Source organism: Pseudorca crassidens, chromosome 17 (genome assembly GCF_039906515.1).
Source record: "Pseudorca crassidens isolate mPseCra1 chromosome 17, mPseCra1.hap1, whole genome shotgun sequence".
In the NCBI taxonomy this organism is placed as follows: Eukaryota; Metazoa; Chordata; class Mammalia; order Artiodactyla; family Delphinidae; genus Pseudorca; species Pseudorca crassidens.
This window is the reverse complement of record NC_090312.1, coordinates 37086133-37106045: the sequence shown is the minus strand read 5'-3', so window position 1 is coordinate 37106045 and position 19913 is coordinate 37086133. Positions and strand designations below refer to the sequence as shown.

The window sequence follows — 19913 nt, the reverse complement described above, 5'->3', positions numbered from 1 at the left end:
AGACTAGCACCTGAGACTGGTATGAAGGACAAAGACCTGAACCTGCTTACCTAACCTTCTCTAGCCCACAGTGTTTATACCTCTTTAAAGTCAAGATCTCTTTGATTCTAACTTTTTTGTACCTCTTGAGGAATACAGAATTAAGAAATAGGAATAGCCCACAACAAAGGTATTTCTACGACGTGTCAAAGCTTTATGGACCAAAGATGTAGTAGAAGTGCTGATAACTTCGTACTGATGCATCATAAAATACATCTAATTTGGCAGCACGCTATTTTTTAATTCTTCGTAAAAACTATGGAAGTTGACCATTCCAGGTGAAGCACCTAATAAACAATTACAATATTGTTTGACATGAAAATGTGTTGCAGATTTTAAATGCTCAACTTATAAACACAGGATAAAAACAGTTAGAAAACTCAAATCCATACAAAATAGTAGCCCATGTTTGAAAAGCTGTTATGTATCAGTCAGGGTCCTGGCAAAAAAACAAAGCAGTTTCAAAGAGATAACTGAAGGGCTCATTTACAAAGGTGTGGGTAGGGTTAAAGGAACTAACAGGGATGGCAAAGTCCTCAGGAAGCCACTGCCAGCTTTCTGAAAGAAGGCGCAGGGAGAGAGCTGTCAAATGGCAACTGGAAGAATAAATACCCAGCTTCTCTCTTCTCTGGATCTCCAATATCCGCCAATGCCTCACACTGGCTAAATCCAACAAGAAACCAAAAAAGGAGCCCAAGTGAGGCAGTCCTTAGACTAGGTCAACCTCCTCTGGGGCACAGAGAAAGTCAAGGAAGGATGAGGAGTGGATCTGGAGGGGCAAATAAAAAACACCCAGTCTGGATGTATAAAGAAGAGAATTTGGGAGTCAAGATCTGGTCAGCCACTGTTAGTTATAAAATCTCAGATAATGTCCATTCCTGAGTCTGTGATCTCCACTACAAAATATGGATGATACCACTTACTTCAAATAGATGTTATGAGAAGGAAGTGAAATTGGCACGTGCTAAAACCAGGCACTATGCTAAATGTTAGCTGAAGTGAAATGTAAGACAAGCTTTGTATCTCTAGTACCTAATACAACTTGTAACTTATTGTAGGTGCCTAATAAACACTGGATAAATAAATTATGATGCAGAACACACATAAGTGGAAGTGAGGAACTGAGGATTCTGTTCATATCTTTGCTTTTGGCTTGTTATTGCTGTAAGATTCTCTGTAAGTGATACAATCTTACTACATCCAGCTTTTTAAACTGTGAAAAGAATCTTTACCCCACAAGCACTACAGCAGCCATCCCCAAGCTTTTTGGCACCAGGGACTGGTTTCATGGAAGACAAATTTTCCATGGACGGGGGTGGGGAAACGGTTTCGGGATTCATTGCATTCAGTGCATTACATTTATTGTGCACTTTACTTCTATTATTATTACACTGTAATATATAATGAAATAATTATACAACTCACCATGATGCAGAATCAGTGGGAGCCCTAAGCTTGTTTTCACTTGCCACTCACTGATAGGGTTTTGATATGAGTCTGCAAGCAATTGATTACGGTCTCTGTGCAGTCAAACCCCTCTGCCAACGATAATCTGTATTTGCAGCCGCTCCCCAGTGCTAACATCATATTCTCAGCTCCACCTCAGGTCATCAGGCACTAGATTCTCATAAGGAGCGCACAACCTAGATCCCTCGAATGCGCAGTTCAAAGTAGGGTGTGCACTCCTATGAGAATCTAATGCTGCCACTGACCTGACAGGTGGTGGAGCTCAGGCGGTAATGCGAGCGATGGGGGAGCGGCTGTAAATACAGATGAAGGTTCGCTTGCTCACCTGCCACTCACCTCCTGTTGTGCTGCCCGGTTCCTGCTGTGCTGCCACTGGCAGTGGTCCGTGGGTTAGGGGTGTTGGGGACCCTTGTGCCACAGGATAAATAAGACATGTTGAATATCCTGACATTATACAACTTCAAGAATTACAGATTTAAAATATTCAACCAATAAACATCTCCTAACTACAAATGTTTTAGTAGCATCTACTAACCACCCACGTGCCTATGTGATTTAAGACTCATGAAAGGGTATTTTGGAGATAGAAGGCTAGGCAAAATAAAGTTTATAGACAATAAAGAAATTAATTTACCAAGAGAAAACCCCATTATACTCTTGAATATCTGTTTCTGCCTCTGTTATTCAGCTAAAACTAGGTTTCTTCTGTTACTTCTCGCAAAGGTAAGACAGAGAAAATCCAGTAATTTTGTGTTGATAAACGCTAAGTATAAGAGCAAAGAGTACCAACGGTTTCTGATTTCAATTTCTTTTACTGATGTCTGACACCCAGTTGTTCAGTACCTCTAAAACATGAATGTAATAAAAGTAGAATGCAAAAACACTTAATAGCACTGTTGAAGAGAACAGAAAGAGGACTAAGTATAAAGTTGTTTCTGTTTGTTTGAAGTGAGGAGGGAATAGGTACAGAGATTCCCAGCACAGTCTCTATTGATCATTAATTCTGGTCACTAGTGAAGCCTGAGCTATCTCATACTCAAGTGAGAATCAAGAACATAAAGAAACGAGACTTTCTATTTTAGATGCTACTAAAATACTATTTTATATTACAAAAGCATAACAGGCCATTAAACTTTTTCAGCCATATATACTTATGTTGAGAGGTTGAGAGAAGATGAGGAATAAAGAAGAAATTTTAATGACTATATATTTGGTATTATATGTGGTTCTCAAACGTTTCCAAGTCACATTTCATTTTCTGTGAACTAACCACATGTTCATATCCTGCTGTTGGTATAAGGCCTTTTATGTAAAGGAACTTTGTTATTATGTGTCAAATAATTTTTTTTAAAAACTATGGTAATTTTCCAATGTAGGAATTTAAAATTTTGTGTGTGTGTGTTCAAATTAACATATCTTTCTCTTTATGACTTTTGGATTCCATATCTGTCTTGGAACATCTTGCTCACTCCAAGATTATATTTTTAAAATTTGCTCATGTTTCTTTCTGGTACTTCTATGATTTGTTTATTGTTTACATCTTTCATCCATTTCAATTTATTTTCATGTTAGGACTAAGTAGAGATCAAAATTTGAGTTTTTCTAAATGGCTAGCTAGTTATCTCAACACCACTTATTGAATAATGATCTCCTTTCTACCTACCTCTGACCTAATTTGGTAGGCTACTTCTTGGTGTATGAATTTCTTGCTACCTAGGTGGTATGGACTTCCAAAATATGTTCTTGAAATAAACTACCCAACAGTTTCATTCCAATTTATGCTCCCACCAACTGGAAAGGTGCTTACTTCCCTGAATTCTCATCAACACCCTATATCATTTCAATAGTTTTTTCTAAGTGGCAAAAAAAAGTAAGTACTTTCATTTCCATTTCTTTGATTACTAAACAAATTGAACGTTTGTTCACGCTTACAGCCCTCTTTATTTTTTCAATGATTTATCTGTTCATATTTTTTACCCATTTTAACACTGGAACATTAATGGTCCTCTTTGATTTTAAATCTTTCATATTTACTTCCTCTTAATATTTGCCCTTTAATTTTGTGATTTTTGAAGAAGTTTAAGATGTTTATTTAGTCACATCTACCAAGTTCTTCTTTCATTGCTTTATATGCTTACAAAGTATTTATAGCATATAAATAAAATCTATTTATAGACATATTTACCATTTCTGGTACTGTTCATTCCTTCTTGTGGATCCAAGTTTCATCTGATGTCATTTCCCTCCAGCCTGAACAACTTCCTTAAGCATTTCTTGGTGTTGCAGGTTTCCTAGCAATGAATTCTCTCAAGTTTTGTTTATTTGAAAAATGTCCTTATTTCACGTTCATTTTCATGGATATTTTGTTCTGAATATAGAATTCCAGGTTGATAGCTTTATCCTTTCAGAACTTTAAATAGGTCATTCCATTGTCTTCTGGTCTCCAATCATTTCTGATTAAGTCATCCTTCATTGATATTGTAATTCCTCTGTAGTAATGTGGGTTTTTTCCCCCTTTGGCTGCATTAACATTTTCTTTCCATCTTCGATGTGCAGCAGTTTGATTAAGATATGCCTAGATGTGGTTTTCCTTTTATTTATCCTAGCTGGGGTTCAATGAACATATTTTTTGCCCGACTATCTGCTATGTCTGTCTCTTATCTCTCTTTCTGCTATTCATATGTTAGTTTTTTTTTTTTTTTTTTTGCAGTACACGGACCTCTCACTGCTGTGGCCTCTCCCACCACGGAGCACAGGCTCCGGATGTGCAGGCTCAGCGGCCATGGCTCACGGGCCCAGCCGCTCCGCGGCATGTGGGATCCTCCCGGACCGGGGCACGAACCCGTGTCCCCTGCATCGGCAGGCGGACTCCCAACCACTGAGCCACCAGGGAAGCCCCACATGTTAGTTTGATACTGTCCCACTGGCCATCAAGGCTCTGTTCATTTTTTGTAATCTTTTTTATCCATTCTTTGGACTGGCAAATTTTGTTGATCTAGCTTCAAGTTCATCAACTTTTTCCTCTTCCTTCTCCAATCTGCTGTTAAATCCATTCAGTAAAATGTTTATTTCAGATATTGTACTTTTCAGTTCTAGACTGTTTATTCTTCTTTATAGTTTCTATTTCTCTGTTGAAATTGCCCATCTATTCAGTCATCATGATCATGCATCTCCCTTAAGGTCACTGAATATATTACAGTTACTTTAAAGTCTGCTAATTCTGCTAATTTTAGGGTCAGCTACCATTTTGGGGTGGATAGTCTTGACATTAAATCACATTATCCTGATTCTTCACATGTCTAGTAGTTGTCTATTATAAACTGGATTTTGTGGATGTTATGCAGTAGAGACTTTTACAGCTTCTTATCTGCTCCTAAGAGTGAGGATTTTTATTATACCTGGCAGTTAAATCACTGGCTAATAAAGTCAAACTTATGGAGGCTGGTTTTGTGTTTTAGAATGGGTCTCTGGGCACAAATGTTTAAAACCCCTTAATTTGGTGGGAATCAAACACCAAATTGTCTCCCCTGCAGAGAGTAGCAGGTAAAATCTCTATAGTCAGCTTTTTCAGCCTAACTGCTATTATTTTCCATTGAGCTCCTTGGAATCTTTCTGCAGAGTTCAGGGGTCACCTAGGTATTTCAGGGGAGTTTTTTCATAGATTTTAGGGCTATCCTACTACAACTCCCTCCTTTCTGGGATTTATCCACTCAATTTCCAGCCATTCCGGCAGTCCCAAATTCCGTCCCTTGACACCTTAGGCCAGTAAGACTTTAGTTTTCTGCTTGATTTTCAGCTGCCCTGTGCTGCATGAACTTTTCCTCAAGAGGAAAGCTGTATACACTTTGGGGGAAAAACATTTGGCGGTTTTCCAAAGGAGACCTTTACCAAAGGATCTGAGATACAGTATTCTTGAATCTGTATACGATGCTGTCATAGGAAATTTTAACTTAAGCATGCATTAATTCATTATTCTTTATAATCATTAATTCATTTACTCTTTCAACAAATATGTTCAGTGCCTATCATGTGCCAAATACTCTTCTAGGTGGTAGACATATAATAGTGAACAAGACAGACAAGGCCCTTGTTCGGTGGAACTTTCACTCTAGTGCATTCTAACCAAGCACTGAATAAAGACATTTCAGACTCTGTCTTCCCCAAACAGTAATATTAGTGACTTGGCAAGGATATAAATTATAATAAAGTGATTCCCTTTTTTCATAAGCATAATTTTGAAAGAAAAAAGACTTGATTTTATATTTGAGCATATATGATAGTCCCATAATCTGAACAAATATTTATCAATATCCCATTTAAAGCTTTTTTTCTAAAAGACTATAAATATGTGCTTCTGACAGCACTCTATTTTTCACAGTAACAATGGTTTTCTAGTATAATAAATAGCAGACAATTTAAGTTGTACAAAGAAGAATCACTAGTTATCTGACCAAATGATCTAGTATAGAGAAATTAATTTAGCTCACTGTGCATAACTTCAGAAACAAATATGGTAAATAAATAGTGGGGGATATCCTTGAAACTTAATTCACTTTTTTGGCCTTGCTCTTCCTCTAGTGTTAAATAAAGGTTCCAAAGGCACTGAAAAAAGGAAATATTTATCTTCCATAGCATTTCCTATATACAGAGTTGCAAACAACATAACAAATTTAAATATGCCTAGGTACAATTTGGTAGTAGTTGATCACCAAAAAACAGAATTAACTATCATAAGCCATCCTTTGATCGACCACAACTAGAAGTGATGTACTAGAAATGATGTATCTGCACACAAGCTAATTTTGGCCCCAAATAAACAGACCTTTGTACATCTGAACAAGAAGTTCATTAAGAGAAATTTGAGGCATTAAATTACTTGGATTTTCATATACAGCTTTCTCTGAACAGTGATAAATCACTAAAGTTCATTATAATGAAGTTTGATATTGCTCAAAAAGGTTATTTAAATGTTTAAAGTTATTTTATGTCATTCATCTTGTCAATGTCAAATGTGGAAATGTCATATTTTCCTCTAATAAATCTATTCCACAATATAGTTGGAAATTCAGCTACAGCAGCAGTGCAGGCTCTGGGCATAATTCTTGCTGTCCAAATAATATTAAGGAGACAGACTCTCCTTATAAATCTTATAAAAACTCTGACTCATTTAACATCTCTTTATACAGTCTGTTAAAGTAAAAATATAATAGGCATGGTAATAAATTTTTGGAGCAGGATACAAATGCTTAAAAATAGCAGCTAATGCATGGATAGGCTTCAGAGAAATCCATGAAATTTCTAAAACTGTGTATTAAATTGTGAATATAAGTATATTCTAGAGATAGAATCCGTAGCTTTCAAGAGATTCTCCAAGGAGTCTGAAGTATAACAAACGGTTAACTGCTACTGAAGAGATGGCAGAATTTAATTTGCCAGTAAAAGTTACCATCAGTTTCTGTAAATTGTGTCTGTTCTCACTGATTTATATTATTAGTACAATATTCATAACTATTAGCTCAGTTAGAACATACTTTTATTCCTTTAAGATTTGAAGTTGCAGTTCCTTCCAAAAGAGTTAAGTTTGGGGGAACATTAAAAAACAACGTTCATCCCTAAACAAATGTCTCAGATTCAGAATGCAAGAATAAATATAAGGTATGTAGATAGCCTAGAATAACTCATCACATGTTTAAAAAACAAAATCTAACAAGTAAAGGCTAACTGTTGTATATTCAAAGGACAGTTGAGTATAAATATAAAGATATTATAAAGCAATAATGTCATCTTCACTTAAAATGGCAATTACCACGGAAAAACTTTTTTTTAAGTTTATCATTCCTCATAAGGTAAGTCAATAACAATATTCCTATTTAAAATGTAACAAGCACAAAGAAGTAAAATGTTTGATGCCCAATGAGAAAGAGTCAGCAACGGTGCTAGAAATACAACCAAAAAGCCTTTTAATTACTGGAATGTCTCCTCAGAAACATGAGCCTATTATACGCAGATCTAAGAAATCTAGGTTCTATAGATAGCTACCAAGTGGTTTTGTGGCTTTAGTTCAGCAATAACCTCTCTGTATCATCTGTGGCAGAGATGATGTTTTATACCCACCTGCTTCATTTTCCTTCCATTTGCAGCTAGATGCAGCCACGTATCCAGTCCTGGCCAGTGCAATGTGAGTACAATGATGTACGCCCTTTCCAGGACTAGTCCCTAAATCATCCTTTCAATCAACCTTTAAGCTCTCTCTCTTCCCTCTTCCCTAGCTGGCTGAATATAGTAATTTTAGTGATTGACTCCAAGTAGGCCTCTGGGGACAGCTGAGTCACAAGATGGAAGGAATTGGGATACCTGAGTCATCCACACGGTTCTCTGTGTGAGTGAGAAATTAACTTTTATAGTGTTCCGCCTGAGATTTTGGGGTTGTCTGTTTCAGACACAACTATCTTACCCAAGATAAGATAAAATGAGGGAATAAATTACGAGTAGCTTGGACGGGAAATTTTAAAAATACTATACAAATATGGGGTAATGATAGCATCTTTTTATTCAGACCGTAAAGCACAGACTTTGGAGTCACAAAGTTTGGGTTCAAGTTCAGATTCTGACACTTATTAGCTAGCTGTGTGACATTGCATTAAATTACTAAGATGGTTTACTCAACTGTAAAATAGGGATAATAAATAACCTACAGTCCACAAGATTATTACTAGGATTAAATAAAATATATAAAGAATCCAGCATCAGTATGACATATTAATCACTTAACAAATATTAGCTATAACTATTACAAATATCTGAGGAGATGGCACAAATGTAACTGAACCATTTACTGGATAAAACTGTTTAAAAAGAGATTATCATGCTTAAGGTTAGAAATAAAATGAAACAAACTGTTGGCTCTGAAATGGCTTGTCTAATGTCATCAGAATAGTTAGCCATTTGCAAGTTTGGAATACATCATTATAGTACACAAATTTCTCCAACATAAATATAGTTTTCAGCCTTGTTATGTTTATATAGCTACAGACCTATGACAAGTGGTCTAATATTGAAAATGGGGTAAATAATTTCAACTTAACTACTTTTATATATGGGGGAGGTGGAGGTAACTCAACAGAGCATTAACATAGGCACCTATCAGTTTCCAGCAAGTTTTTTGGAAAGTGAATGCTTATCAAGACTCAAATATACTACCTTGAGCTCTATCCTTAACATAATTCCTATGATCGCCTAGAAACATAAACTAAAAGTTCAGAATAAACTATTCCCATATGCCACAAAGCCTCCCCAAAGAGATAGTTCTTAAACATCTTCACAAACATACACCTGCTACATTTATCTATTTAAGCCTATTCTTGTTTGGGAGGTAGAAGAGAATGGTACTACGTGGTTTTAATAATACTCATTACAAATAATACTCATTACTCAATCCATTACAAAAATAAGCTGCTGGGGCTTTCCTGGTGGCACAGTGGTTGAGAGTCCGCCTGCCAATGCAGGGGACACGGGTTCGTGCCCTGGTCCGGGAGGATCCCACATGCCGAGGAGCGGCTGGGCCTGTGAGCCATGGCCACTGAGCCTGCGCGTCCGGAGCCTGTGCTCCGCGGCGGGAGAGGCCACAGCAGTGAGAGGCCTGTGTACCACAAAAAAAAAAAAAAAAAAAAAAAAAAAAATCTGCTGCAGAAAGAAAAAGCATTATTCATTCCATTTTCCAATTAAAGAAAAAAGATTTAAAACATTTTGACTAGCCCATTCCAGGCACTCTTTGTTCAGAAGGGCAAACAATACACCAATAGGGAGAAGGTAGGAAAAGCACAGTGCAAAACGATGGGTATAAGAGGGCCCAGAGACATGAAAAAATTTTTAAATAGGTTTAAAAAAGATATCCAACTGTCAAAAAAATTTTTTTGAACTGGTTAAAATACTCATTGCTATACATCAACAGAAGGGAAATATTAACCTAGTCTGATATTAGTCAAGTCTGTCTACTTTTTGAATTTCAACTTCCTTATTTGAAAGCTAAAGTGATTGGATGAGGTAATGTCTAAGGCCCCTTAGTTCTGAAAGACTATGATTCTAATATACAAATATATAGACAGCTGTAATACATACCATACTCTAGGGTTAAAAGTGGACAATTTATATTTCTTTCTGTTCTTTTAAAAATATCTCCAAATTCTCTACAGTGTTGGTATACTCTTTGGTCTTAGTAAATCCAGTGTAATGAGTATTATCTTTGCAAACTGAATTTTACCAGTTTCATCACTAATCTGAATAATTCTACTATTTGGACAATTACAAATATTAAATGTTTGGGCTAATTTTGTCCTGACCATTTTTTCTAGAAGTTGTTTTTTGTTTGTTTTTTTTAATAAAAAGTATTGATAACAGCAGTATCCTGCCTCTCCAATTTTGGAATTTCATTTGTCTCTTTCTCCTAAAGAACATGAGGGGTGGGGGAAGCGGAAACCTCTGGTTAGGGTAAATCTGTGTGTGTGTGTGTGTGTGCGTGCGTGCGCGCGCGCGTGTGCTTAATTTTATGACGTATGTACATAACTAGGTAGGGCACAGGCTGGAAAAGCTATTTGATTATAAGTTCTAAAAGCTTTTTTTAACACTTTCTTCAAATGATAAAGTAATTCTCAGAAGGAACAATATCTCTTGGGAAACAAGAGGCACAATAAGCAACATGTGTCTATTTTCCTTTGGATACACAGCATTCATAGAGCTTCTCTCTAAATATGTCCCCCGAAAATAAAATCAAAACTGAAATACAAATGAAATATTTCTTAATTTTATAGGGGAAGAAAACAAGTAAGGGAGTATTTTCTAAGGAAAGCAGAAGAATCTAGGTAAGAATTACACAACAGGTAAACAATCATAAAGGTTTTTCATTGTTATGGCTTTCTCATTAAGAATTCAAAAGAAACAAGATAGATTTAACTATAATTATAAAACATACTATTAAATTAGATGTATTAGATATTTAACTATAGGAAGCATCAACCTGAAGACCAATTTAAAAAATCAGCAATCAAGAGACAGAGGGGATCTCAAATAAGTCATGGAGATACAAAAAATGAAAAGGATACAAACCTGGAACTGTTTCACAAATACTAGTCATGCACAGGTGCATCTGCTAGCTAGATACCCATTTGCTTTTCTCAGAACACTGCATCTTTATTTGGCTGTGGAACCTATCCTTCTAGTGCCACTAATGTTCCAATCTAACCTTACATTTTATAAGTGAGAAAACTGTATTCTAGAGCTACTCAGTCGAATGTATCATCACTAGCCATATGAGACTATTTAAGTTTAAATTAATTAAAATTAAAAAAATTAAACTCCAGTTCCTCAGTTACACTAGTCACATTTCAAATACTCTACAGCCATATGTGGCCACTGGCTACCATACTGGACAGTGCAGGTCTGGAATGTTTCCATCACTGCAGAAAGTTCTATTGGATAGTGCTGGTCTGGAGATTATTTGATTTATCCATACAGCTAATGTGGCAGAGCCAAAGTCTCAGTCCTCTTTCTACTACTTTACTTCCTCCACAAGACCTTCATTAATCACCTGGTTTCTGAATTATCACGTTGGTCTTTTGTTAAGTTCTGCTTACAAACATCCATTTGCTTCCCACAGGTAAACAAACTTTAAGCTTTACATGGCATTCCGCAATCTTACCTTAGTCTCTCACCATTCTCCTACATAAAAACACACTCTAGCCAACTGGTCTACTTGTTAAATATATCAACAAAACATAGTTTCACCTCCGTGATGTTTCCTATGTCTTTGTCTCTGCCTGAATACTCTTTTCCACCTTCTCTGCTCTGCTTATTTGAAGTCCTACTCTTCTTTCAAGGCCCAACACCTACCTTATTTCCAAAAATCATTCTAGGTCAGTAATTATAGATAAACTACTAAAAATTGTTTCATACTTTTATATAGAAGTTTACAATTTTCTAAATACTTCACTTAAATATTTTACTGTGATTCTTTGCTAGAATGTGGGAAAAAAGTTAAGCAGAGTAAAGGTAATCAAGAGTGTGTGTACGTGTGGCACTGATTACAATTTTTTAAAGGGTGATCAGAGCTTACTGAAAAGATGACATTTAAACTAAGACTTGAAGGGAGTTAGCCATGAGGAAATCTGAGGAAAGAGCATCCAAGGCAAAGGCAACAGCCACTGCAAAGCCTTAAGGTAGGAATGTGCCTGGTATGTTCAAGGAATAGCCTAGAGGCCAGAATGTGGCCAGAGGGAAATGAGCAAAACAAAGAATATACGAGATAGGTCAGAACGTTATGGGACCAGGTTGTGTATGGCTTTATAGACCACTGTAAGAACTATGGCTTTTATCCTAAGCGAGATGGGCAAACTTAGGGGGCTTCTAAACAGAGACAGTTTAGAATCTGAATAATTTTAAAGGATAATTCTAGTGTTAAGAATAGAATGAGAAGAAAGAAGTAAGGACAGTAACATGGAGAACAGTTTAAAGGCTACTGCAATACTCTAGGAGAGAGATGATGATGGGCATAAGGATATCTTTTGAAACTAGAACTGACAGAATTTCCTGATGGATTCCAAGAGGATTTTGCCCTGATTAACCAGAAGGCTGAAACTGCTGTCCACTGAAATGGAGAAGGCTGTGAAAAGAACAAGTTCTGGGAGGAGCTAAGAGCAGGGGTTCATTTTCAGACATTTAAGTTTGAGATGCCTTTAAATCTTAGGTGAGAATGTACAGCCAAATACCCACATGACAGGCATGGAGTTCAGGAAAAAAGTCTGGCTTAGAGATAAAATTTTGGGAAGAGTTGTTATACCAATGGTGGGTATAATCACAAGCATGGATGAAGTCCCCAGAGGAATAAATAAAGAAGGGTAAGGACTGAGCCCTGTGGCATTCCAACTTTAAGTTATAGGGTAGAAGAGGAGGCTCCAGTAAAGGAGATAGGGAAGGTGGAAGGAATCACACCCTCATGAGACAAAACCTCTTGGTCTATCCCATCAGTATTACACTTGCCCCCTCCCCTAAATATAAACTGTATCTTAAGAACGACCTGAGAGACAATAACAGTGTATCTTACATGATATAAGCTATTTCTTAGGCCTGTTCAGACTTGAGAGTATTAAGACACTTCCTCTGATACTTCTCAGAACGGATAAGAATTCTAAAGGAAGGGCTGTCTGGTCTCTGAGAGTCACAATGCATGATACAAAACAAAGGTAAGCACAGATCTTTTTACTTTTGACTGTATATTAGTTTCCTGTTAACAACTTACTACAAAGTGGGTGACTTAAGACAACAGAAATTTACTTTCTCACAGTTCTGGAAGGTAAAAGCCTCAAATCCAGCAGTGTTACGATCCCTTTGGGGGTTCAGGAGAATCTGTTCTTTGCTTCTTCCAGCTTCTGGTGATTACAAGCATTCCTTGGCTCGTGGCCACATCACTCCAGTCTCTGCCTCCATGCCTCACATTGCCTCCACCTCTTCTGTGCATCTTCCCCTCTTCTGTCTATCTGTAATTTCCCTCTGCTTTTCCCTTATAAGGACAACTTGCCATTGAATTTTGGACCCCTCAGATAACTTGGGATGATCTCCTCATCTCAAGATCCTTAACTACATCTGCAAAGACTCTTTTTTCAAATAAGGTATCATTCACAGGTTCCAGAGATTAGTATGTGAACATCTTTTTGAGGGCCACCACACAATCTACTATATGACTCCAGAAATTTTTACTAAGGTCATCAGTAAAGTGTGTTATGTTTATGCAAAAAGCCAAAGGATGTTCATCTATAATTTTTTAAAAGTTACTATTATTATTATGTTTAATGAAAGGATATGGCCATAAGGAGATACCTATTTGATTTGGCTACGTATTTGATTTAGCTATATTTGGCTATGTGTAACTGCTTACCAGGTAACCACTGCAACCCCTGGTTTGGATAAAAGAATCAGTTATTGTGCTATATAGTACATATCCTGTACTATAGGATGTGATGACAGACTTTTCTAAATGTTTGCTTTATTTTCCCCCACTTAAATGCACTTAATCAGTCCCCACCCTCTCTTCCCAAAGGACCTTATTTCATGATTTTGATTTAAGGATGCCTATGTAAGAAGTGTAGGTTATTCATGCAAACAAAAACTGAAGGATAAATTAGTTAAGGCAATATTTAAATAGATCAGAGGTTTAAAATCTGGTTCTGGAGCAGACCTAGTCACCTCTCCTGACTCAATGTTACAGGAGCATCGTGTATTGATTCATTCATTGTAACTTATTCCAGTGTGGGAGGTAACAGGACCTCCGCACCAGTAGTCTCGTGGGTACTTTTTCCTTCTGTTTTTATACTGAGATTTGCTATGACAAGTTACTAATAATTTAAAAATCTATTTTGTAATAGTCTTGTCTGAGTAGTTAAGAGTGTTTCAAAGACATAATTTATACTAATCAAATGAAACAGATGATAGCACATTCTCCCTCATTTTACAGACAGGGAAAGAGAGTGAGGCAGAGCCATTTTGGCAAAGTTGTACAAACGAAAGAAGTCAGGTATCCTGACTTTCAATCCAACTCAGTAATTCCAATTCAATGACATATGTGCTTCTGTATTCGGACTCAAAAGACATGTTAGAAAGAGACTATCAAAAAAGACAAAAGAAGAGACTATCAAAAAAGACTAAAGAATTTCTGTGGAAAGGAAAAAACATTTCATACAAAATACTCCTAGAGCTGTGCTGTCCAGTGTTAACCACATGGTGGATTGAAGACTTGGTATGAATAAAAGAATGTAAAGTCATTCACTAATACATGCTGAGACAATAATGTTTTGTATATGTTGCATTAAATAAAATATATTATGAAAATTAATTTCACCTGTTTCTTTTCACTTTTAATGTGGCTAACAGGAAATCTTAAATTAATTTATGACTTACATTATATTTCTATTAGATAGCCCTGCTATAGAGAGAGTTATGAAATAGTTACATTACAATACATAACTTTATTCAATTAGCAAATACTTATCCAACACCTATCATTGTCAAGCCTTATGCTAAGTGCTGAGACCTTAAGAGTGAACAAAGATTATGGTCCCTGGCATCATACAGTTTACATTATCTCCTACACTTCTACTGCACATTTCATATGTATTATCTCATATGCATAAGAATAACTTAGAGTACTTCACCATTTGGGGAGCAAATGCCAATACCTGACTTAGAAATCACAAAATATAAATCATCAGCAGATTTATAGTAATGGCCATCTACTTTTGTGATACATTAGTTATATTATTATGCTATATACAATTCATCTGGAAGCTTAACACTATCTCACTCCCTATAGCTTCTCCTGGTTTCTTGTTCCTTCCCTCTAACTAGTTTGCTCCCTCCTACGGCTCATCTCTACCAGAAGTCTCTACAACTGGCAACCTTGCTTGCTATTCACATTACAGCAGGGCTGTTTATACTTTCAGGGGTCTCCAGAGGAGGACAGAGGTCGAAAATGTTAAGTGTACATAATTTTAAGGGGCTAAGTTCAGTTTTTTTGAACCCAAGACTGAGTTTTGAAGTTTCTTTTCGGCTTAAACAAACTAGGGTGATTTCTGAGGATTTTGCTTCAAAATTCAACGCACAAATTTATTTGAGGGGTAAAACAACTCCTTATTAGTTTTATCCTACTGAGGATTTCACAGAAGAAAACTCTACCCGGGGAGGGGGAAGGGGAAGGTGGGACGAAGTGAGAGAGTGGCACAGACATATATACACTACCAGATGTAAAACAGATGGCTAGTGGGAAGCAGCCGCAGAGCACAGGGAGATCAGCTCAGTGCTTTGTGACCACCTAGAGGGGTGGGAGGGAGACGAAAGAGGGAGGGGATATGGGGATATATGTATACATATAGCTGATTCACTTTGTTGTACAGCAGAAACTAACACACCATTGTAAAGCAATTTACTCCAATAAAGATGTTAAAAAAAAAGTGCTGGTATACTCACACACAAAAAAGGAAACTCTACCAAGAAGGACTTCAAAAACAAATTAACAAGTAGCATTTCTCAAGTAAATGACTTTTGAAAGAAAATAGTAGGTAACATCAATAGAACAAGAATGTATAATGCTTTTTAGGCTAATATCCTAGCTTTCGAGAAAATGTCATTAATAAACAAATTAATTGTTCAGGTTTTATTGACAGCTACAAAGAGAGCAATACAAGCAAAAACTACTTTACCAAAAGGTGCTAATTTTTCTCAGTTTAATACAGAAAGTATTACTGACATATGACAGCTATTGAGAAACGAACGAAGTATCCAAGTTTTAAACACCCAAAATGATTTCACTGCCTTTTTTCTACCGTCATCTGAAATACAGATGTGTTTAGCAAAGGAACAGTATCCCACAGTCTTTAGCTGTGCAGGTGTGGTTATATATATAGTTGTTTCAGGGTTATACAAAACTAACAAAAGCTGGTACCTCATGACTTAAAAATTAAAAAGCCAAAGAAAAATAATAATTACTCCTGACTGGAGAAAAAAAATCACCTAAGGAAAATTTAGGTGATCTCCATAAGTAATCAGATTAACGTTTTGCTCAAAACAAGATCAAACCAAAACCTTTAAGCTAAAGTACTTCATGTACGACCATGGGTCCTTTCAGACCATCATTAAACTACTAGTGCTAGTTTGCCAAACACAATGCCAATATAATCAAATATAAATTTCGAAATTCAACCTTTTTTTGGCCTTCAGCCTAAAATGGCCTAATTTTTACATGGGCCTTAAATGATAAAAGATCATAAACCTTAACACGAAACCAGCCTGCATTTGACAATCAACTGTCACTTGTTAGAAGCATCAGAAAAACAAATAACAATTCTCTAAGATTTCCTTTATAACCTGAGTAGGGAAGAAATAGAAAGAGGCAATTCAGATATAAATGCAACAAAATTTATCCCTAGCTTACTCTCTGCCCAGCACCTGACCAGGGATTTTGACGTGTTATCACAAATACTTGTCTTCCTTCTCCTCCTTGAAAAATTCAGAAAACTACGTTTTTCAATCCTCAGCGTCCTCCAGATTGTGGGGGTGGGGGGTGGGGCAGTGTGGGCAGGGATGATTAGAAACCAAAGAATTTCTGCGATAAATCTAAGGAAGTGTTAAGGATAAAATCAGAACCTGCCATAATATACAAGAGAGTCTTTCAAATGATAAAAAGAGTTTGTTTTAAATTACCTATATTTAATTCCATCTAACAACCCCGTGAGAATAATATCTTTCAATCTGATCCCATTGAAGAGAGGCGACCCCAAGTGTCTTAATTCACAACTGCAAAAATATGACCTTATGACTTCCTCTATTTCAAATGTGTGAAGTGCATTTATTTTCCACTAAAATGCTGAAGTAGCTTTAAAAACAGACAATAATCTTAGTATCTTTCATATGTTAGAAAAAAACAGTTTCATTTAACCAAGTAAAAAGGCACCCAAAATTCTACAAATCACCACCAAAATTTAAAAAATTCCAATACTGAAGACAGTAAAATGGACCGTTCTTTATATAAACTCTAATGCTCAACTGAGGCGTCATTCAAACGAAACAACAAGATTTCAAGTAGCTACTATCTGGAGACTAAAAATTGAGTTGTGTTTCAATTCCTAAAATAATGTTACAGTTTTAAAAGTTAATCTTACTGGAATCCTCCTGGAAGTCACAGATATTGAAAAGCTACACTAACATTAGTTGCCAAATGTAATTTTTTCCTCAGAAAGACACCTTGTGGTGACATTAAAATAGTTTTTGAGGACACATGAAATTTAAATTTCAGTTACACTGTATACAATAAAAGAGGAATAAAACTAACAAATAAAAAGGGTTTTTGTTGTTGTTGTTGCATAATGTGGTTTAGGTCCCAAGACTTAATTCTAGATCTTTACCATGGAATTGCATATAGCAAGCAAAGAACATTTGAAAATAAGCGTCAACAATAGATCATCGCCATTTTCTAAATAGAAATATTTACATTTTGATTCAGTTCTGACAGTTGGGTGTTAAGGAAGCATAAACAAGCCAATACGGTAATAACAGTGTGACTCATAAAGATGCTCATTAAGATGGTTAATGGCAAAACCGAAAATGAAACTTGGGCATACCGTCAGACTTCACATAACAAAAAAGGTCAAGGAATTAGGTTAAAATAAAAAATACATACGTATAAATAAAAAGACAGCCATGTTACTACCAAAAAAAGAAAAGCAAAGTGGAACGCTAAGGAAAAATCACATTTTAAGGCAACCGATCAGAGGAAAGGATTGCTTTATTCCTCCACCGTTTACTAACATTTAATACTAGCGTTTGCAGCCAACACCTGGGTGTGAAAACTGCAGAGGCATTTAAATGCTGTTCTTTCCAACGTCCACCCAACAGGACGTTCCGCAACATTTTGAATAGTAAATATTAACCAGAATAAAACATCGTTCGTGTATTTCTACCTTCAAGAGCTAATGGGAAAAAAATAAGACCTTTCTTTCTCCCATATGTAGCTTTAACCATTCTCTCCCCTCTTTTATTTACTGCCCTTTGTCGCGAGGTTAATGAACCCTGAACTTATTTTCCGTCTTCCCATTAATGAAAAGGGTGGGGGGGGGAGGGCAACGGCAGAGGGGAAGCCAAATGATAGGAAAAACTGGAAATTAAAAATAGTGGCATTACTGGCTGGATGAAGAATGAGAACTCCCTGAAGGTTTAGTGTGAGGGAGACAACCCTGGAGGACCCCTCTTAAGACATACTTCACCCCAAGACCCCACCATTTTTCGTCTGTTTAATTTCTGCTTTTGCAGGGGGTGGCAGTCCCCCGGATGAACGTTCCCCAGTGCCTGCCTCTCTTTTCCCCGAGGCCTCCAGCCGCAGGGGGTGGGGGGCGCTGGCCCCGGCTCCAAATTTGCAGCGAGGCCCGGAAATCAGTCCCGTTAGAGCCGATTTCACCCATCAGGAATGCGCTCCGCCCCCGCCACCTCCCCGCCGCGGCCGCCCTCCGCGTCGCCTGCTCCAGGGGCTGGGGAAGTGAGGAGGAGAGCGCCGCCTCCGCCCGTCACAACACCGCCGGGTCGGCCGCCCTCGCCCCAGACTGCTCGGGCCAGGAGGACAGAGCCCGGGGCGTATCCCACGCCTTCCCTCCGCCCGCGCGGCCGAGGGAACGCCAGCGTCGGGGCCAAGCCGGGGACGCGGAACCAGCCCGAGGCCTGACCCCCGGGCCGCCCCGGCCCCGCGCCGAGCACGAGCAGGGGCGCCTTTCCCATGGGATTTCCGAATCCATTTCCGTCCCGGGGAGGGGCGCAAGGGTAGCAGCCGGAGCGCCCCGTGTCGGAAACTGGAGCCGCCCCTGCCCTCTGGCTCCCGGGCGCAGCTTCCCCCCGTACCCGCCCGTACCTTCAACTCCTCAGGGAGACGCCGGGCGCAGGGCTGCGGGCGAGCAGGCCCATCTCCTGGCGGCGGCAGCAGCCAAAGGAAGTACGGAGGAGGGTTCCTCAGACCCGCCAAGGCGCCTCTCAGCTGGGGCGGGGGGAACGGAGAGGAGGGGTCCAGACTGCCGCTTTCCCGGACTCCTCCTCCGCAGTTCTGTCTTGACTGCTGTTCCCGGGAACCAGCGCCGCAACTGCCATTCTCCCCCTCCCTCAGCCCCCGCTGTCTCCGCCCCCTCCTCCCACTCCTTCCTCCCGCCCCCGCCCCGCCCCTGCGCACCGCCCGCGTGCCTTGCGTCATGGCGTCACGCCCACCCGGCCCGTCGCGGGCGGCTCTGGGACGCGGCTGTTCGCTCGCTCGTGTTCGCTCCGCGCACGCCCGGGAGCTCCCCGCCAGCGACTCGGGCTGCTGGGAGTGTGGCCCCTCCCGCCTGTCTACCCGCCCGGGGCTATCAGCGGCCCTTCCTGCCCATCATCCCGCAAGACTTCCCCGAAGCGGGCCGGGCTGTGGGGCAGGTGTCTCCTCCAAGGACGGGTGGGAGTGGCTGGAGGTGTAGGGAGATGCTGGACTTGCGGAGCCCGGCTTTCGGCGTTTCGCACGCCATTATTCATTCCTTTGTGTTCTCACGGTTCACCTGCTAGATTGGCAGCCCCAGGGAGAGCAAGGCGGTGGTGCTGCAGCGAGTTTCAAACCTCTCCGGGAGGAAATGTCCTTCCCTCAGGGTGGCGGCGCCCCACCGCACCCTTCTTTTAACAGACCTTAGTTTTCCGCAGGGGCTGCTAGGAACAGCCCTTAGCCACAGGTGAACACCTTGCGTGAGGGTTCGGAGAATATCTTCCACTCACCTCTTTCTTTCCCACTTGATATCACAGAGTCCCTTAAGAATTCAGAATTCATATTTCAGTTATGTTTGATACCTTCTGAATTACTTTAATCC

At 38.9% G+C, this 19913-nt stretch overlaps 1 protein-coding gene across 4 annotated transcripts in view; it reads right to left on the bottom strand.

Moving 5' to 3' along the window:
• Nucleotides 1–19204, bottom strand: part of RNF19A (ring finger protein 19A, RBR E3 ubiquitin protein ligase) — a 57228-nt gene extending 38024 nt beyond the window's left edge. For 2 of the 4 annotated variants that reach the window (XM_067711629.1, XM_067711633.1), the window contains exon 1: nt 18944–19204. The gene's annotated coding sequence lies outside the window, so the exon portion shown is untranslated. Of the gene's footprint in view, nt 1–1831; nt 1975–18943 lie in introns of those variants that run through there. The other 2 variants (XM_067711630.1, XM_067711632.1) reach the window with 2 other exon arrangements.
• Nucleotides 19205–19913: the final 709 nt, after the last annotated feature.